We start from the raw sequence: 22,573 nt of genomic DNA, 5'->3' as shown, positions 1-22,573 counted from the left end.
CACTAATAGAGCTCTAGCCTTGAGACATCAACCCCTACATATTAAAATGGCTAGAGGAGAATTTGTTGTATTTTTCTTAATGAAGATTGCAGAATCGAAGGATCAGCTCAATGCTATTGGAGATAATTCAGTACAAAGATCTAATTATGTTGGCCATGAATGGCATTCGTCGCTCTCGGGAATCCTTCATTCAAGGAATTAGTGGAAGAAATGAACTATCTAAGTTTTATCATTTGAGAGCTGATTGTCTCCAGGAAGAATGCAGATTGGAGGCAAGAGAAAATGGGCATAAGTCTCAACATGAAGATCATGTCCTTGCTGCCCATACTTCTAAAAAGAAAGGAAGAAAAAGAAATTTCAAGAGGTTCAAAGATAGGAATTCTAATTCAACCCCTGAACCTAGGAAGGAGGATGTCTCAAGGATTCAGTGCTTCAGATGTGACCAGTATGGTCACCTTGCTAAAGATTGTACAAGACCCAAGCATCAAGTTGCTGCTACAAATGTTGAAAATGCTTCTCCTCATAGAGAGTCAAGTGAAAATTCAGCAGGTTTCTTACTTATTACCGCTCTTTCAAGTAATGTTCCTATTAATAGTGATACTTGGCTAATCTACAGTGCAGCATCTCACTATATCACATTGCAGTGTAAGCATCTCTCTAATCTGGTAGAAAAGGATTCTCAATTACAAGTTATTATTGGTGATGACGCTAGCTATTTTGTGAAAGGTGTTGGATCTACATCTTTTCATTTAGATTCAAGAATTCCTCTTCATCTAAGTAATATGCTATTCATTCCAAGAATCGAGAGAAATCTGATTTCTATTTCAATGTTGGAAGATAAAAGATATCATGTCGCATTTGTTGAAGGCAAAGTTCTTGCATGGAAGAACACTAGCATTAAGATAACTTGTAAAATTAGTGTTCGTAACAAGAGCGTATTGTATCATCTTAAAATGGAAGCACCCATAATTTAAGACCTTTTAGCTAACGCCCTTTAGTGATTTTATGGACCATGGATGCATTTGTGCTCAATCAGCTATCAAGCATTCAAGGTGTTTCCAAAGGTTCAAGGATCCTTTGTGAGCATTTTCATCTTCAAGATATAGCATTTTGTTAGCCATCAAGGAAGGAGATCTAGAGTGTAGCATTCATCTTCTTTCTCTTCTTTTGTGCACATTTACATCCATGGCTCCATAATTTAGTATTGGTGATATCTACAGCATTTGTGGAGATTTCCTACAGCCTTCATTGAAGATTCAACATCTGCAACATTCAAGCATTACAAAATTGTTATCAACAGGGGTTTCAATTAAGCAGAGTGAATATTTATACATTTGTCTTGCTTCCTTACATGCTCTAGATTTAATTTACTTTGAAGGTTAATTCCTAAATGAGGGCTCGACCAAGGCAAGCTCCTCCCCCCAACAAAAACTATTTTTCCTTGTGTGCGGGAACAGGGTATCAAAATTGTGGATTCGGATCTGAAAAGTATCAGTTACAAGTTTTCAGAAAAATCTAGATCATCTTTGTTACAATGCCTCGAGAACATGTCCATCATCCCATAAACCTACCGATAGATGTCACCCAAATCAATATGTACCAAGAGATCTGAGATTTTCAAGGTTTTTTGGATTTTTTGTCCTGATCCAGATCCGCAATTGGATTCTCAACCCTAATTTCAAATCCGCAGATTTTTGGAGCAATAAAGCATTTTCCTTTGCATATTTCATGGTCAATCTTCCACCCTTCTTTTTATCTTTTAGCATAAACCTATTTCCATATTTTGGGCTGATTGCACACATATAGCTCCTGGATCTATTTTACTCATCATTTGATCAATTAGTTCAATTTATATTCACATTGCACATTTAAAGTTAATTAACATTGCATAAAAGAGCACTTGTTTGCATACTTCCTTAACATAATTTGGGTTTAGTATTTGCATGCCCTCTATCTATTTGAGTTTTGCTACTCTATCTTGAATTATATTAAGAGTTATAATTGGAAGCCCCCCTTTCTGTTGTATTGAATGGCTTATTGTGAAAGTGTGTTGTTAATGAATATCTCATCTAGTTTACATTGTTAAATTCATTGCTTCCATTTTCACCATTAAACATTTTTGGTAAACCCGACTTGTGCTCCTTTCATTTTAGAGTTAGCTTGCTTCTTGGTTACTTCTGTCTTTTGTATGTTTTGTGGAGTTAGATATGGCAGCATTGTTAAGATAGATCTCTCTATCTCTTTATACTCCTTGTTACATTGGTATTTGTCACATCATTGTTGTGGTTAGATCTCATTAGAGTCTCCTTCCATAATCTCCCCTTTTATGAGTATTATCACACTAAGTCCACCCTATAGCATTCTCGTCAAGAGAAGTTACAGACTCATGGGCTCTTTTGATCATGACTCCTCTTTTCATCGTAGGACCAATGATGATACCAACATTTTTCCTAATGATCTCAATCCTATCATGGAGAATAACTCCTCTCACTCTCCCCATGATGCAGGTGAAGCCTCAAGAGTTCCTCCTTCCCAAGTTGACAAGTTTTTTCATGAATTTGATAAGTTGAAAAATTGGTTTGTGCAAGTGAATCTATATCATGATAGTGTAGTGTTGACGCTATTGGCACTATTAAGAAACATTACTCATGATAATAACATTAAGATCTTCCACGGCATATCTCAACTTATCAGTACTCATGTTAAGCCTTTGACTGAAAGTAATCGAGAGTTAGGATACACTCCTTCCACAATCATTGAACCTTGCATTCCCATTCAAACTCCATTCCTAGCATTCTCACTAATGCACCACCTCTTATGACAGCTTCTACACAAATCTCTAATCCTCTTAGTGTGGGTCTTCCTTACCCCACACTTCTCACAAGTATTCCTCCTACTTCCATAACTTTTCATTATCTTATAATCCTGCCATTAGTGGCTTGGTTCAAACTGTCACCACTTTGTAACAACAAGCGGCTCGATTCACTCAATCTAAGTACAACATTCCTATGTGCGACATTGCTAATCCCCTCTCTCTAGACATCCTTCATATTATTATCTTGCAAGACATTGAGATACCTCGTCTTGAGACTTATCATGTTAAGGGTGATCATGTGATTCACATTAGGACTTTCCAAACTATATCCAGTGATTTGCCCATGACTATAGACTTGTGGCTAAGTTGTTCATGCGTACTTTTTGGGACAAAGTTTTGCAATGGTATTGCTCTTTACCCCCCTATTTTGTTGATTCCTTTCAAATGCATGCCAACGCTTTCATTCAACAATTTCAAAACAACATAGGTCCTCAAATTTCTTTAATTGATTTAAAATATTGTAAACATGATGTTAAGAAAAAGGTTAGTGACTTTATTGGTAGATTTAAACATTTGTATGCTCAAATATCTTATCATGTGTCTGATAATGACATTCAATGTGTTTTTATTTATAATTTGCAAATAGACATTAGAGATAAGATTCTCCTTACTGAGCATGCTTCCTTCTCATATCTTTGTGCAGTGCTTCACCATTGTTAATTACAAGCGAGCCAGCTTGAGAGCACCACTCGAATGTCTCCTATCACTATTGATAAGAGTGATGCCACCATTCATCAAAACAAGTTTTCTAAACCTAACAATTGCATTAAAATCAACAAGACAACAAAAAGTAGATGATCAAGTTACTACTACATCTAAAGGTACTCAACACCTCACATGGTTGAGGCCTCTAACAAGGATAGAAGTACTAAAATGAATGTAATAGACTCCTAGCAGTGTCAACACTCTTTATAGGGTACTTTTGATAAGTGCATCATTTTGTGGTTACTATCCCCACCGAGGTGTTCACTTGGCTGGGGTTTCCCAAGTTAACACAATATGGCGTTATGAGTTTCTTTGCGATATGCTCTTTATTTTTTACTTTATTTGTTTATAACTTTATGCAAGTATATGGTTAATTGTTGAATCCAAAGTTGGCCAAAAAGTGTTGGAAATGCATTCACCCCCGACACACCCCCGCCCCCCCACCCCCCCAACACAATATTCCCTATTTCTAACAAATGGTGTCAGAGCACAATTACTAGGAAGAAGTTTAACAACTTAAGGGAGATCATAATAGATTCGGCAGATTTGCAAAGAAACTATGAAGCTACACTTAAGGAATTAGATCAGGCATATGATGTGAAGGAAAGATTGAAAATCAAGCTCAAGGATGCACAAGATTATATCAAAAAGTAGAAAGATCAGATTGATAATTCAACAAAAAAAAGGAAAGATCTAGTTGAATAGATCAAGGATTCAAATTTGGTTACTAAATTGAAGGAAAATAAGTAAGCAAGGACTTGTAGTCACATCACTCAAAAGGATCAAGATGTCAAATGAGAACAAACCAAAGAAACAAAAGCTTAAAGCAGATCTAACAGGCAAGATTACTGAATGCAATGACTTGAACACTCAGCTTACCAAGGTGAGATCAGAACTTTATGATCCAAAGCTCAAGTATAAGGAGCTTGAGAAATACAACAGCATTGTGAAAGGTGAGCTTGTTCAAACCAAGCTAAATCTTGATGAGTTATATTCAAGTACTGACAAACTTGATGAACAGTTGATGGCACAAAAACCTAAAGGAGACATGACAGGTATTGGATATGTTGAAGGTGAATGTTCTAAAGATTCGGAGATATTGATTGAACAAAAACCTAAAGAAGAACCTAATCAGAAATTAGATCAAATTGAGCAACTTAGTGAACAAAAGAAATCATTCAAAGGCACATGCTATGCATCTAACAAGTATGTACACATGAAGAAACATTGCAAAGGCAACATGGATACAAAACCCTTTACCGGATATTATTTCAATTGCTTTCTTTATGAGCATAAATCACATGAATGTAAGAAGCCTAATCAGATATCTAGCATGAGAACAAATAAAAGACCTAACATTACAGCAAGAAGTACTTTGGGAGTGAACAATGGTGTCACATGCTACAAATGCAACAATTTTGGACAAATAGCCAATGATTACAAATTACAAGTAAAACAACTCGACAAAGATATGGAAATTCAGTTATATGTCATATTTGCAACAACTTGTTGTGTACAGCTAGATTTTGTAGATTCAATGGATTTGTGATCACAATAAGAACACCTAATGTGAGAAGGAACAATTATGGTGGAAGAAGAAATACAAGTGTTAACAGGACACAGTATGAGAACACTGACAAGAAATTTGTGAGAGAAGGAGGTGTTGCAAATACGAAAGTATGAAAGGAGAAGGAACAAGCAAGCACATAGAACTTAGTGGATACAATGCCTAGCACTAAACCTTCTACCTCAACCTAAATAGCTATTATAGCTATTGGGAGAGAACTTGCCTAGAAAACCATCAGACCCCTCATTCGATGAGTTAAGGTATGCAAAGTTAACTAGAGGTATGTAAGGCATCAATCATCCTATATCTTAGTTAGCAAACATTAATTCAAGAATCTCGAAGATCGTTGCAAGTTTGAGTATGTCATGCAACTGTATCAGCTTTATGTACTTTTACAAAATGCATTTATGACAAAATTGGTTTGTTAAGGATTTAAAGGGAAACTTTGAGTTAAATGTCATCATTCAAGTTGCTTGAGACCACAAAGAGCTTAGAGTTAAGGAGATAAGTGATATTTAAGCAATTATGAAGAATTTGGACTATGCCCTAGCAGAATCAATACGAGGTATTTACATCATTGTGAAGTGATCTTAAGTTATTAATTACAGTTATTTTTTAAACTAGTTGATCATAGATAAGCCACAATTGTACAACATTAAGGAAAGACTGTGATATCAGTTCAAAAAGCACCCTTTTATTTCTGTGAAAGACAACCCTACTAGTGTGTTTTACACATTGAGGATATAATGGTCTATATACCTTGCAAACTAGAGTTTATTGGGAATGAGGACATTAGGGAAGACATAGAAAAGATTTATAATCCAAACAAGACCCTAAAACCAAAGTTTGCACTCTTAGGAGAGCTGAAAGATTTTACAATTTATGGATTATGAAGATTTTGAGGAACCTCAATGGATCAGAATTATATTTAGTAGGATATGTTTTGGTTGGGAGACAAATAAACAATGATAACCAGAGCTAATCCACTTAGTAACTGATATGGACCAGAGCTAATCCACTTAGTAACTGATATGGCTAATATTGGAATAGTACCTGTTGCTACCAAAATGGTTAAGAAAGAGGTAGAAGCCAACACTGGAACAAAAAGGGAGATGAGAGTCATAACTCTATCTGACATAAGGCAAACTGATGTTAGGGTCATAGCTAAGATCCTAGGTTACAAAATGCAATATAGCACAAGGCATAACTTTGTTTCAACAAGTGTAATTTGGACAACTTATAAGATGGTTGTAGAAAGAGAGTACTTTGATGGATGTGAGATCTTGACGCAACAACTATTTAGAAACTTTAAGCATGATAGGCGTCAACCTCTTAGATTTGGGTCACTTATACTGCACATCTTATTTTATGTTATGCGTAAGTTCTCAAACATGCACCCACATGCTTGGACTGATGAGAAATCTACAATAGACCTAATCCTTGAGCATTACAACATGCAATACAGAGGTAATATAACTATAGACTTGTTTGGATTATTTAAGGGATTCCAAAAAGGAAAAAAAAAAAGGTATAGAATAGCTAGCATTGTTGTTAAGAAGTATACAAATACAGTATGCTTCATGGTAGAAACTGATGTAACATGCATGCAAGCAGTGGAACCTAGAGTGATAATCACTCATTGTATGAGCTATGAAGTTCACAAAGAGATACTTGAGCAATATGCTCATGTGATGCTGGCATCACCTAGAGACAAAGAATGAGTAATATGGGGTACTAATAATGAGTAGTCTAGACCAAGTAAGGGAATAATTGTATAAGGGTAAAATGAAGAAGAAAGTAGAAAAGTTTGTTGAGAGAATTGCTATTCAAGAAGGAATTACTAAGAAAGAATGGGCTGAGATCAAAAGATCTAGCGAAGTCTCATCAAAGGCCAAGCTGGAAGGTACAAGCAATGATCCTACAAAAGAAACAGATACAGAGGTAACAGATGTACAAGATGTTCTTGAAGCTGAGATCACAACAATTAATGTTACAACTCAATCTCCCAATGCACCTAGGAGGTCTACAAGGACTCCTCCATCAGTGAAATCAAAACAACCAGTGAAGAGCGAGCCTAAGAGGACTACCGGGTAGAATGTAAAGGCCCATGGCCCTAGCCCTAACAAACCTAAGGTCACAAAGTAGAAAAAGCTAAAAAAGCCAAGAAAGTAAAGAAAATTGAAGAAAAACAAGAAGAGTCTTCTAGTACTATCACACCTAAGGAACCACATTTAAATATTGAGGCAGAGAAAAAGAAATGGAAACGTGATGTCAAAAGGATAATTGAAAGGATAGAACATGATGGCAAGTTGGATCAAATTCAGAAATATAATTGGAGGTATAATGAAGATGATCAAGGTATGATTAAGAACTCTATTATTAAATATCTCTTGAAATTAAGACAAACTTAGTAGAGATCAAGGGTAGCATCCCTAATCATTATTTAACAAGTTAGATGAGAGAAGGTTAAGAGCACTAGAGGAAGATAAGAAAATCAGAGAGAACAAACTGTACAAGCTTTGCACAGAACTTACAGCATTTGATGAAATGCACGATGTATTGGAGTGAGCAAGGCCAAAGATGAGAACTAAGATGAGATTAGTGAAAAGTATGGTTGGCATGTATGAAGAGATTGGAGAAGAAATAGAAAGGGCACTTATGAAAGCGCTAAATGAACCAAGTTTTAAGAAATCTCATGCCACACAACCTGAGAGAAGATCAATGTTACATCCCAATTTTTGACTTAGCTTGAAATATAGACGTTGAGATTTACATGAAGTCAGTTGGCAGTTTAATTTGATAAAATCTAGTGAAATGGTATGATAGTTAGTCGTTATGATTTCAAGTGAAGATGACATGTTAGTTGATCGTTAATCGTGAATTTATGAAATTGAGATGAAAGGTTAACTGTTATAATTATTTATGATTAAATAAATTATAATTTAATTACAGGGAAATTCCTTGCACAGAGCATGTCAAAGGGGTGACAGCATTGTCAGAAAAGAATTAGGCAGGGCATCACCATCACTGGGCAGACGGGTAAAAGACCTAGCCAGAATACATCTACAAGACTTGCATGAGTTATTTAATAATTTAATTAAATAATTGGGTTAAAATATATAAACATATCTCTAAGGATTTTAATATATTTTAATAATTAAAATAACTAGCCGAAGAGCCAAGCATCTCTTTTAATAGTCTCTTCGATTGTATAATTGGGACTCTCGATGTGCAAACCCATAACTCTTCTTTTTCATTCATCCTTTCGTAATTGCTTATGCATTATTAGTGAGGAAGAAGACTTGGTCGGAACTGTTAATTGGACGCCTTGTGTAGCCGTACCAATGGAGTTTCCTGGGTAGTCTGTGCGATAATAAATTTCTGTCATTATGGAGGGTCGTTTTTAGTCCCTTTGCATGGTATGGTAGTTACACCATGGAGAGCGTGGGAAGTATTATATGATTCTCTGCATTACGTTTTTCCTATTCCATACTGCTTTCGAAATTCTTTACTGCGAGTATTTATTTTTTTTTAAACTACCGAGCTTAAACCTGATACCTTGCTGCCCAAACCAATCTATTTTCTTCCCTACCAAAGGTCTCTGAACAGGTCTGACATCTTTTATGTCTCAATTCATTGGTTGAGTCATAGCAAGCCGTGGAGTTTTCATACCCGACCACAGCACCTTTCAGAAGTCCCAAATGCTTCACCCTTCCAAACCATAGCCGCTGAATATTGTGCATGGGGGACATCAAACCAGAGAACCTTCTTGTTACCAGTAATGGTCATGTAAAAATCTGTGATTTTGGTGAAAGCTCTAAATCTGAGAATATATGGAGAGAGGGTTGATTTCCAAAAGTTCAGGTCCTCCTAGTGGAATTAAAGAAGATATTGCTCATAAGTACTTACAAGATATTGTTGCCGGGCTTAAGTATCTTCACAAAAATGTAAGTTTTGTAAAAGATTTTATATGTTTCCAATTTGTTATCTACGGAAATGTTTCTCGTTGATTCCATAGAAGGGGTTGAGCTTGTTTCCATAATTTAAGTTCCATGTTGGAATAGTATCATCTCCTTTGATTGTCTAAATTGAGAAAAAATAGGGAACATGGATGTATTAGCCTATATAAATATCAAAGTTGCCGGTCTATTTGATTGTTTCAGATGTTGATACTTGATTTGAGTGAAAAGGAATCTTGTGGTTGCCATAGAATATATCTTTTCTAGATGAAGGCTCTTTACCGGCTATAGTCATTTGATCTTAAAGGTACAAGAACCAAATTATTTAATTCCTTGCTGCATATGCTTATATTGACCACTGGTTTGTTCTTTCTAGTGAAAACAATTTAAAGGCACCCTTAACTTCTAGAATTTTTCCTGAGAAATGGTTGAGGATGAATCTTACTTGGATTCTTCTTGCCAGGGTTAAAACTTGAAAATGTTAGTTTGCTAATGGTATAGTAGACCTTTGTATGCCTACCTTATTTCCCAATGCTACTAATGGATTCCTAGTTTTGGTTAATTTTAAGATGCATACATAAAACATTTCTATAGCTTATGCATGTTTCACTCCTTAGAATGTTGTCAAAATTTGAGATCTTTAAAGAAGATAATCATAGAATGTGAAATAACGATTGTATGTAATCATTTTAAATAAATGTTGAGTCGTCTGCTCTTAGAATTCCGGATACCTGGGACTCACCCGGCTATGTTGTCGAAAAGATGGGTGATCGTCAATCATATGAACCAGTAACAATTAAAACAATTCAATATTTCTCGTTTAATATGAATTAATTAATAGCTCATGCACATTCCTGCTATTGTGATCTCTTGTTGCCAAATCGTATGGCGTGTTTATATCTTGAAGTCCAGTTGATGGTAAGATGTTCCCTGTCAATTCCGGGTAGGGAGGGCCAATCTCGTTAGAAATCGTGTGGGGATATATATTGTGGTCCGAGGTTGGGTGGTTAAGCCCCTGGCAATGTTTCACCTTTCTCAAGATGTCGTATATGCATCAGACAGAGATAAGCCATGCAATCAATTATTTATCGGAAACAGGTATTATAATTTTTGTTTATGAGAAGGTAAGATTAAATTGAAGTATTTCATTGTTATCATTATTTTACTTTCATATAAATGAATATTGAATATAAGTAATTATCTAATCTTGAGAAATTGTCACAGATAAGCAATCAGAAGGTAAAGAAATTCGAAGCCCTAATTGATTGTGTGACAGCTGGAACCTTAATTGATACATTGGTATTGGAAGCCCTAACTGAATCCGCGGTATCGAAAGCCTTAGATGAATCCGTGGTTGCGGAAGCCCTAAGTGGTAAAGCAATATCAAAAGCCCAAAATAAATTGATGGTAAATTGATGCCCTAATTGGTAAGATGATATGTGATGCCCTAATTTAAGTTATAGTGGTATTTAGATGTATTCATCAAATGATTTTTGAGATAGCAATCGATTTGTGAAATTGTTATAGAGTATTTGTGGACTAACCCGGGTGGTTGCAAAAGCATTCTTAGATGATTTTTAGTCTTAGTTTTCCGAGGTATGTGATTTCAATTTCTGAAGTAGTTTCATTAAAAGGTATTTCAAGTATTTAGTTAGGAAATTTTTGTTTAACTGACTTTAACGGTAAATCTTCTTCACATGAACATGAATGATGTAACTGCCTTCTTATGAAATCGAAGTTATAACTGTATTCTATGCTTATGTTAGATGTTAATTTAGACCCGGAAAATCTGGATGTTACAATCAATGGGTATTACAATCAGAGAACCTACAGTGAAAGCTACTGATGAGACAAATGATGTTAATCAATTCTTCAGTATAGAGGAACAACCTAATTTCTTTGTAAGTGGTATTCTAGTTACATTGGATGCTACAGAAGAAAAAGAGCAAGAAAAGGAAACATTGGATGACAAATAGATGAATATTGCAGATATTCAGGAGATCATGACTGATGCAGTAGACATGGCAGGTCAAATTAATGATACAGATAATGTTGATCAGAACCAACAAAAGGATCAACGCCATAAAGTTATGGATAAAGATCAAAGTAGATCTATGGCAAATGAAGATGCATCTGCATTTCCCATAGTGGATAATACTACACAAGCAGAAATGCAGTCCACTTCACCGGTTCATAGGGCAGATATTCAAAAGGCCATTACAGTTGAGAAAGAGAAGGTGATTGCCACACCTATTATACCTAACAGTGCATTTCAAGCACTATTGGCATGTAATTTGAGCCAAGACATTTCCAAGATAGTAAAGGAAGACATGGATGAGGATGCACTCATGCAAATATCCTTATTTGCATATGCTAAAGCCAAAGAGCAGTCAGAAAAGAAATCTGAGGAACTTGTGAATATTTTAGAACAAGCCTTGGACAGATTGCAGAAAACTTTGCTCCCACACCACTTCAAAGCAACAATATTGCAAAGAACCTATGCAAGGTAATAGAAGACTCTGACTCACATTATTCCTTATTGTCAGAAACGGGGTATAGTGAGCAAAGAGGAAATTTGAGATAGAACAGTTCCACAAGGTATGAACGAACATTGCCAATGACATTCAAGTTATAAATAAATGTATAAAAGACATTAGAGGATGTATTCAGCAAGGGAAAAAGGTCTACATAGCCTGCACAAGGTCAACAAAATATGTTGAAGAAGAAACCAAGTGCATAAAGGAGGATGACGAGAAGCTAGAACAACTAGCTATTGAGTTTGAACAAAAATAATTGAGTATTACTAGCATGGATAAGGTAGTTAGTAAAACCTATGATGCTATCAGTATACTGCAACGAGAGAGAGAGAGAGAGAGAGAGAGAGAGAGAGAGTATTGGGGAGGTTTACCTTGTTGCAAAGTTTATTGACCCCCAAACTTGACATGTTGAAGAAAGAACAGAAATTTTGGAGTCTTCGAAGAACACTTATGAGTCTTTTAGTCCACTTGACCTCAATGGAGCACAGATGGCAGCTTATCCTATATGCACAGTTATCCAAGTGGTAGAATCAATGAAAAAGACATGGGATACGGAGTATAAGACTTTGAGAAGAAATTTTGCAGATGTTATGAAGTATGTATAGTAAGACAATAAAGCACTACAATTTTGACTTGTATATAGAGCACTTGCCTTTGCCATTGATATCAAAGGGGGAGTAATAATCATAGTAAAATATATACAAAGAGAGAGTAAATATGTACCAAGGAAAGTAAGGCATAAAGGAAGATAGTCAGATGTGTTTAGAAAGATAAAAAAAAATTATGGTATGAAGTTTTTCGAGTTAGTTTGGAGTTTTTGAAATTTTGACACCTAGCCAATTTTTTTTGAAGTGTTGTCATCAATGCCAAAAGGGGAAATTGTTGGCAAGTTGGCTAATGTGAATGGAGAGATTTTGTCATTTATGGAAACACTATTATCAAATAAGGTTGCTTATTGTAAGGATAAACTTTTGGTATATTAAGAAGAAGACATTCTCCAAGTATAATAGGAAAAATTGTCAGCAAATCATACAGTTTTAGTCAACGAGCTTCACTAGAAGCAAATATATGGCCACAATTTTGGTATATGGAAGAACTGTCAGTATACATGATACATCTATGTTCGCTAATATTAGTATGCCAATTGGAGTGAGTTTTGGGTGCATAACATGAAGATAGTTTGTTATCACAGATCTAGAATACATGGCAAAGAACAAATAATTGGGCTAAGGGTTTGAATTGTTTTGACAATTCAAGAACTTAGTAATGTAGGGATGACATCCTAGATATTTACCCTCACTTAGTAGATTGTAATAACAAGTTCTGGTTAAGTGTTACACATTTTGTTATTTAAGCCAACTAGACACAGTAAAGCAAAAGGGTATATAAGAAGATCTTGTTGCTCTGAGAAGATACATGTGATTATGCTATGGTATGACTATGTTATGCAAGCTTTGTTTACATTGGTATGTGTATGATTTGACGGTCAGAGCAGATTAGAGGTCATATGGGCATCAGATACAAGGAACACATAAGGACTAATCAGATATTGAAGATATTAGTATAGTCAATTTTGATACAGAATCTATATCTCTTCTATAGATTGCAATTCATTGTATGAGTACCGAGCTCCTTTTGTAATACAACTCCTAATAGGGTTGAGGCCTCTAACAAGGTCAAGTCTTCTAACAAGGACAGATGTACTAAAATGTATGTAATAGACTCTGAACAGGGTCAACACTTTTACAGGGTACTTTTGATTAATGCATTATTTTGTGTGTACCAGCCCCGCCTGGGTTTTCCCTTGGTCAGGGTTTCCCTCCTCCACAAAATATGGTGTTACGAGTTTCTTTGTATATGCTCTTTACTTCTCATTTTATTTGTTTTCCCTAGTTAACAAAATATGGTATTGAGTTTCTTTGTAATATACTCTTTACTTTTCATTTTATTTGTTTATGCAAGTATATGGTTAATTGCTGAAATTCAAAGTTGGGCAAAAAGTGTTGGAATATTGATTAACCTCCCATCTCAATATTCCCTATTTCTAACAATTGAGTCGTTCCTTCATCACTATGACTGGCAGCAGCTATATTATTCTGATTATGCTGCTGAGCTTATTCCGTCCCTGCTGTATTCACTCTCTACTGTTTATTGTTGCCTTCATGTGCTCAATTATTGGAGATGGTTATCGGAGTATCAATAGCTCTTCATTTTCATATGTTTCCATTCAGCAGTCACAATGTATATTGCTTTATATGTTCTGGAGATGTTTCATATCCTTGTGTAACTGCTACCTCTCAGCACTGATGAAGATAACAAACAAGTGTCATTAATCATTTTACCTCAGATGGACATTCCATTTGAGTTTTATGGGCTTCCTTTTCCCGTTTGAATGGATGTGTTATTGCTGGAGAACCCCAATATCTCCTTTCGTAACTGCCATCGACCCATCTATGGTAACTGTAATGTGTCTTGGTTTTTCAGTGACTTTGATCATTTTCAGTGCTGAGTCCAGTTAGTAAAAACAATTCTGTAAGTAGCAATTGTTTAGCAAAATTGTGTGCGACATAAGCGAAGGACAAAATATCACAGTTTTGTGACTCTTGAGAGTATTCTGTTTTCAGGATTTCAGCTATCATAAGCTCTGTATATGCAACAGTTATAAAATTCTGGGCGTATGATCATCAGAGTGTGTGCAATTAATTTCATTTATTTGTATTGTATGTAGTGCAAATGAAGAGCATGTGTCACTCAATCTGTTAAAAGATATTCTCTTTGATTGTTAAGTATTAACAATCATTGATTAGATTGTTCACTATTTAAGCTTAAGATCTTCGTACTTAGAGTTTGAGCTTTCAATAAAGAATTTTTTTTTTTTGGGTGTGGCTGGGTTTTTCACCCTCAATGTTATTTGCTCTTGTGTATTTTGCATTTAAGATTTTTATCTCCGCTATCCTGGTTCAAAATTTTACTGGTGGTACCTCAATGGTACTAAATGGGTATCGGTGTTGGATTGAACACAAAGAGAGAGATAAACAGCAGTAAGGAAGACCAGAAAAAGATACAAGAAACACTCAGAATTATCCTGGGAAAACCCTTCTAGAATGAAGGGAAAACCCCAGCTACAGGATAAAAGATCATTTTATTGATAGTAAAATCAACTGTACAATGCCTATTGCTTGATGCAATATATATATAACTTAAAAAGAGACTCTTCACATTCCAACCATCTCTTCAATTCTCAACAATACAACTCTTTAATTTGATGACAACTCTTCGCATGTAGTATGACACATGTCATTATCTTTAATATTACAATTTATCATACATGTTCTCTTCAACTGAGAGTAACCATAACATAATAATGTCCATATCTCTAGAGATAAAGATCTCTATCACAGCTACAATCTCCAACACTCCCTCTTAACCAGAGAGACATTTTTAGCTAAATAGTCACACAAGGCTACAACCAAAATGTCAATGATAAAATCTAATCACATAGATCCTAAAAAAATCATGGAATCACTCAACATGAAAACACTGCAAGAGGCACAACTAGTTTTGATAATCATGGAATCACTCAACATAATAGACCTATAACAATTACAGGTAATCATGGAATCACTCAATGTGATAGATTTGTAAGAATCGCAACTAAGCCTTTAATCATGGATTCTCTCCATGTGAATTGTCATGGAATCACTCAACGTGACATCTAACTCCCATCATGGATTATCTCCATCTGATGTCATCATGGATTCTCTCCATATGATGATCACTCCCAGAGCAAAAGAGTTGTCATACTTAATTCCTATAATCTTATTTATCACACAAGAATAGAAATAGGCACAACCAAAATAATACTTAGTTCCATTTAAGTCTTGAAGTTAACGACACCAAGTTTGTTTCTGAAATAAAAAGATTTCAAGTGAATAAAATCACAGTTGGAACTCTTTTCCGTCAAGATTCTCAAAATCACAAATATTAGTAGCATGTATAGGAAAGTCAAGGATACTAAAAGGACTCCCTCTTAACCAAGAACAACTCCCTTTGAAGCTGCACATCTCCCTCTAAAGATCATAATTGTTGCATCCTACAACCAATAGAGATTAAATCAACTTATCATATAGATCAATCAAGGTCCATTTTGATTAATGTAATAAGATTGTGATAGTATTCTCCCTCTGAAGTTAAGCATCTCATTTTTTTTTGTTGTATCATGATTCTACAACCAAGAGAGATTAATGTATCATTATATCAATGCTAAAAACATACTATTTCTATTCAAAAATTCATGGTCTACACAAAATAAATAAAATACTTATCTCTACACTAGTGAGAAACCATAGTCCATTCAACAATGGTTGTAGCCATCTCTACTACAATTGTTGGTGTCTCAAGAGCCAAACTTTTATTTCTCATTAGAGTGCTTTCCTCCTATAGAATACGCTACTTTCTCAACAAAATCACTATTACTTAAACCAAATCTTCTTCTCAAACTTCTAGCGAATGATTATGGTTGCAAAAACATAATTTGTTGAAAATGAACTCAAGGGCATTGAGCTAGTGATAACCTTATAACCTCTTTTACTATATTCAACAATACTAGCACAATGAGGACTCTACTCACTATACCACTATGAGGATTAACAAATCAACTATCGACCAATTTCCAATGGCAATGCTCAAACTCCATTGCAAACTCGATAAAATGTACTCAAGTTGTAGTAAAAGACAACAAAATCTACAAAAAATAAAGTCTAAAGATTAAAGGACAAGGGCCAAGAATGACAAAATTCCATTAACATAGACAAAAACAATTGTCCTTAATTGACACGTCTCCAAATGTCTATCACAACACCTACAATCCCCTTTTTTGGATGAAACATGCTTCTTTTGTTTTCTTTGAGATGCCCAACCTGTAGAAAATAACATGACACAAGAATAATAATAATCCCGTCATGACATGAGGAGGGATAGCTAGTAACTAAGAATGGTGAGTTGGAAAGTTACACAAACATATAATCGAATTTCCAATTGCCCAAAAACTGTGCTTCCCTCCTTCGAGTTGTTGTTGTTGTGAGCAATTCTCCAATCTCTGGTTTAACCAAGAGATTCCACAAAGAGAGACCACTTGAGCATAACGATAACATGATTCACAATACATGGTTTAACCAGATAAACAATTGAAACATAGAAAGAAAGAAAAAGACTCTACCAAATAGACAATTCAAAGTGAGCGGTCTTAATTCTTTCACATTCCTCTGCCATTGGGGATCAATTTCCACTCAAACCTATACAATCCACTTTCAAAAAAAGTGTTTATGTCCAACCCCTGGATCGGAGAATTTTTACTCTAAAAAAAATGTTATAATGCAAACATTAAAGTTGACTTAAACAATATTACTTTTCAAAAACATATCTCCTTCAGATGCGATGCCTTCTCAACATGCAGAAACTAACTAGTGCGATATCGAAGTGGTGTTGTACAATATTTGAAATGATAATAGAGGAAAAAAAAACCCAACAATACAAAAATAGAGAATTCGTTGGTTAATGAACATACAAGAGTGAAGACAATTTTAGATGCGCATCTACAATAACAACATAAGCATATCTTATTTTTAGTAAGAAAGAGAGTGTCGATTCACTTGTACCAACGTATGACCATAACTATCATCGGGCATGGGAATAATGGTAGACAATAAACAGCGACAGAGTCTCTACATAGATGGGCACAATTCTTTGCCATGCAAGTCAGAAATTTGTTAAACTTCACAAATTTGATCTTGTTACAATCCACATCAACAAGAGAGTCACCGTGATTGAATGCAAGTGGTATTTCTCATTCTAGAGACTACTCCTTGTCTAAGAGTTCCCTCTCAAGAACACGATCAAACATGTCTGCAATGCTCCCTTCTTTTTTGTCGGGGGGAATTGCTGATGCATTGATCCCCTTTGCAAGTGACTCTGTGATTTCCTTGTTAAGATTATCCGACAATTCTCCCCTTGCTGTCCTACTTCACATTGTCGCCAAGGCCAAGCACGAGATAATCTTCATTTTCTCCACGCTCTACTTGGTATAACAGCCAAATAAACATGGTTTGTTAAACTTGTGTTGCTGCTCTACTATACCTACTAGCCTTGCTAAAGATTGCGTCACTCCACATCATGGGCCATTTGAGGCCATTTCACCATCCTATACGTGCTCACCAAAAACTTCAATTCATATCTAGTCTTTCAATATTTTATTCAGCATATCTCTTAAAGGTTGTTATCTAGCTTGGCTCTAAAACCATGTTTGATTGAACACAAAAAGATAGATAAACAGTAATCAGAAAGACCCAAAGAGAATATAAGAAACACTCAAGATTATCCTAGGAAAACCCTTCTAAAATGAAGGGAAAAACCAAGCCACACGACAAAAAATCATCTTATTGATAATAGATTCAAGTGTACAATGTTGATCGCTTGATGTGATATATATAACTTAAAGAGAGACTCTTCACATTCCAACCAAATGAATGAATGAATGAAGGTATTTTGATGACATCCACAAGACCAGCCAACTTATGGGACCCTTTTCATGATCTTTTCAATGCCATCCTACCTGTTATGGATTTGCTTTAAGAAGCTCATTGCTTTATGTAGTCTTGTTTTCTCAAAAGTCTGGTGCAATTGGCCCTCCCTCAAATTGTCCTCGAACTCCTCTCGGATATCTTAGTATGCCGCACACTCAAAGATGAAGTGCCATTCTGTTTCAACACATCCTTTACTACAATAGATACATTTTCTTTCTTCCCAATCCTCCTAGGGTACCGTCCATCTCCTTGTCTCACACCGTAAATGATGGGATCCCATTCATAACTACACCACTAACAACTTATATTTACCTTGCATATCTACACAGAGGTAATCTTTAATCTCATGGAACCACATGGGGCCTTTTCCTTCCCCCTTTGTCTTGTCCACATGACCATTTTAAATTTTTCCAGTGCAAACCTTTTTATCTCTTTATTGGTGTTTGAGCGTTCCAGTATGTTAATATCCCACTTAGTTAGCCATTTTTCATTTTGCTTCATCCATGTTTTCTTTCTTTAGGCTAGCCCCTCTTCAACCACCAGTTTGGACCATCGTTGCTTGTCCATATTTTCTAACTTGTTTAAATAGCTTAACAAACATATAACCGCAAAGGCTTCCATCGAGAACATCCTTGCTTCAGCCAAGAGGATCTCGTAAGGTCTCTTCAATTCTCAACAATGTGACTTTATTTTAAAGATAACTCTCTGCATGCAGTATGACACATGTCATTATATTTAATATTACAATTTATCATAAATGTCCTCTTCAGCTGAAAGTAACCATAACAATAATAACATCCATATCTCTAGAGATAAAGACCTCTGTTGCAACTACAAACTCCAACAGTTGGCACCTAATATGATGGTTGGAAATATTATGTCAAACTTCCAAATTCTTGGTATCAAAATTTTATTGCAAATTTTTTTCTTTTTTTTTGCAAACTCCCTGAGTTTAAAACTTTTTTCCATTTTCAGCATTGCTTTCAAATATGTTTGATTTACAACATTTTTAGCTCTCAACTATCTCCATTTGCCTCAATAGGTTAATTGTTCCAATACATCCAAAAGAGAAATTGGAGTACATGCCTCTTCATCAACTTAATGAAGCACACAACCAATTGGCATTCAAGTAAGGTAGGCAATTTAGTTTATAAGAATGCTAACTTGCACCTTTTTTACACAAACCCAATGAGTACATGGAAGGACAACGAAATTGTGGGATGGAAAACCAAACCAAGCTGACTAGGAAATATTTGCTTCCACACAATCTTTCACTTCTTTTATGAGTCAATTGGCTTGCATACTTTTCATATAACTGGTAACATGATAACTTCTATTTCTTCGCATCTACCTACATTATTAAATTTAATGATGATGATGTCAATCCTGATGAAAGCAATTCTTATTCATGATGCTGATTACTAGTATTATTTTATTATTAGTAAATGTCTATCATGACATTCCAGTTTGACAGATTAATATAGTGTAGTCCAAACCTGTTAATATATATCATTATTTAATTTAACATATACATGATTTGTGATTTTTAAATTTTATTCTTATGTCTACACTGCAAACATATATGAGTATTATTTTCCTATGCTTTTTTACAGACATACAAATAATGTAACCAATCCACCCAAAAGATTTGTCATACTGCCATCACATAAACATGTGAACACATCCCCATCTTCAATTCCTATTCAGCATGATAGCATCCAAGCTTTTATTAACATCAAGCCGGTAGTTATTAGTTTTTGCAGTGAAATGCAACTAGTGATAACTCTGAGGCACATGACAAAGGCTGCCGTACAATCCACAAAATAATAGCAAAAAACTAATAATGAAAGCAGGGCATACATAGCAGAAGATCAGACATGGAAAGGAATATGGAGTTAGTTTAAGGCTGTGTCCATGGTCTCTAGTAATTTTTAATCCTTCATTCAATTGAAAAGAATGGCCCCTCACCAGTTATAACACCACAACCACAACAAAACCATTCTTACACACATATTCATATGCTTCCTAACTCTAATAGTGCATTTTTCTATTATTTTCCTGAACATGATGACAACACAAAATATTCAATGCAAAGCAAAAGTCAAATTTAACTTTTAGAAGGAAAAATAAGAGAGGGATCTTGTCTGCACCCACCCAAACTGGATCCAGTATGATTGGGTCCCAAAACTAAAGAATTCTCTGAAGACTACTAACAGAATCTGCAACATGAGTGTTTGTTTGTTTCCCAAGGTAACTTGGAAGAATTCAGCAATGTATATAACAGGTTAAATGTCAATTCAATTTACTTGGCTGAGTGAATCCAGAGGCATAAACCATAAATGTTGATATATTTAATTTAGCTACAAAAAAATTGAACTATTTTTTTTCTGAAAGCCAGATTTGACCGAGAAAGGATAGGTACATTAAAAATTTAAAATAGAATTGCACACAATATTCAATTCTAGGGCATCTTAAAAATCTGATTAAACTTAAGGGCAACAAGAGATGCAAAGCGTCATAGTTCCTGCCTAATGCATAGTTTTGTTGGAATAAGAATATTGTAAAATTATGTAAAAAAATAAATTATAAATATTATAATAAATAGATAAATGACTAATACTGAAAAGTATAATATTATGGTTCCAAATTGAATTAAATTAGATAATATACTTACAGGTGATTTTATTAGCATAATAGTTTTGCTAAGATTATTATTTCTTATATAATCTTAATTTTAGAATATTTTTAATTCTTTATCAATCATTTGTTAAATTACAATAAGAGAAATTAAATTATATTTATCATTTATAAAACTAAGTAATTAACTTTTTACTAAAACCCTTGTTGATTGAACCTTAATAATACAATTTGTGAACTCACCAGTTTATCCCAAATCAAAAATAATCAGATTATAAATAAAATTCTTCAATTAATTACTAATGACTATTATTCCCTACTGCTAGCATGCTTTCAAAAACTGTATTCTACACACGGCATGCATGCTATGCATTGAATAATACATCCTGCCATATGTCATTCTTTAATATGTCTTAATTGAATATGTGTCGATGTTTTTCTCTACAGCTGATGTACCTGTGGCTGGAGTAATGGAAGAGATGTCCTCCCTGGTAGAAATGGTATTTTGGTGAAAATTTATATAACTTCATTTATTGACAATATGAAGATGATGGGACAAGTGTAAAGATGACAGACATAAAAAAGTTGTTTTTTAAGCATTTTGTGGTGGAGGAGTATTTTGGTTAGTATCAACATAATCTAGGTAGTCATTTTTGGCTTGCCAGCCAAGTTTTTTAACTTTCAAAACCAGTAAGATCAAATTGTAGTGAAAATGTGATTCCAAACACTCTGCCTTACAATTGAAGATTGGCTTTATGATTACATATGAATCTGGGCTCTAATGTAATCATATCCAAGGTAAAATAATAGGTGTGTTTTTCAGTTTTTTATCCCTTTTCTACTGAAGCAAGAGATGTCTAGTGCTCAGTAAGCTTTTTATTACATGCAGGGGAGAGCCCAACAGAAGTTTGGAGTGGCTTTGCACTAGTCAATTGCATTCTTTCTATTGCTTTTTGAATCTTTTTAAGAAATTAGTTTCTGCACATCCTGCGATGACCATGTTTGATTGAAGCATATTATGAGACAATCCAAGTGCCGGTCTAGGCTTTCAATTTTTGCCACGTTTACAAACATGCAAAAGCAAAATTTTCTGTCCACAACATTTTCACAGAGTACAGTTATACTACCATGCAACGCAATCCCCTAATAGTCGATCAGAATGATTTATATTCTACTTGTTTGGCAAACTGTTAAGATGCTGAGAGAATGAAACACAAAGAAGAGCTGGAATCGAAGGGAGTAAGGAGAACGGGGAGATGGCTATAAGCTAAGGCGTGTAAATATACTTTTTAGGTATATATACATTGTACTTGGCGTGGTCCAATATATAATGCCTATTAAAAATAACGCATGTTCCCAGTACATAAAACCAATTTTTATTTTATAGAAATTTTTTTAAAAATTGTGCTAAAACTATGTAGATGATATCAGAGACGTTAATTTGCACACACAGATTGTACTGGAATGTTGCTGCAGAATTATAGTCACAAAATTAACGAACAAGGCATTGTAAGCAGAGTAAAGGAACTGTTGGGCAAAGAAAGAAAGTAAAGAATATTTGTGTTCAGGAGCTACCTCTGGCGTTGATGATGTGATGGTATAATTAGCAAACCTTGCTAGCTTTGCTTTTCAAATCGTTTTCCTATTTCACATTTCACCACATTCAAACTTTTGCAATAGAATCCCTTTGAATCACTCTTAATTTTCACAAT

The 22,573-nt window shown here is 34.8% G+C and overlaps 1 protein-coding gene and 1 long non-coding RNA gene across 11 annotated transcripts in view; one reads left to right on the top strand and one right to left on the bottom strand.

The window, feature by feature from the left end:
• LOC149529120 (uncharacterized) overlaps nt 1–21,691 on the top strand; it is a 40,851-nt gene extending 19,160 nt beyond the window's left edge. The window contains exon 2 of the long non-coding RNA XR_016358708.1: nt 21,309–21,691. This is a non-coding gene — a long non-coding RNA (uncharacterized LOC149529120). The remainder of the gene's footprint in view (nt 1–21,308) is intronic.
• Nucleotides 1–22,573, bottom strand: part of LOC149529119 (mitochondrial import inner membrane translocase subunit TIM14-1-like) — a 41,960-nt gene that overhangs the window by 18,261 nt on the left and 1,126 nt on the right. For 4 of the 10 annotated variants that reach the window (XM_089809859.1, XM_089809858.1, XM_089809857.1 and 1 more), the window contains exon 2: nt 22,437–22,503. The exons of the other annotated variants lie outside the window; for them this stretch is intronic. The gene's annotated coding sequence lies outside the window, so the exon portion shown is untranslated. The remainder of the gene's footprint in view (nt 1–22,436; nt 22,504–22,573) is intronic. 10 annotated transcript variants of the gene reach the window in all.

This window comes from Cupressus sempervirens, chromosome 11, assembly GCF_028749045.1.
Source record: "Cupressus sempervirens isolate cs-2001-9-10 chromosome 11, ASM2874904v1, whole genome shotgun sequence".
In the NCBI taxonomy this organism is placed as follows: domain Eukaryota; kingdom Viridiplantae; phylum Streptophyta; class Pinopsida; order Cupressales; family Cupressaceae; genus Cupressus; species Cupressus sempervirens.
This window is presented reverse-complemented; position numbering and strand designations above follow the sequence as displayed.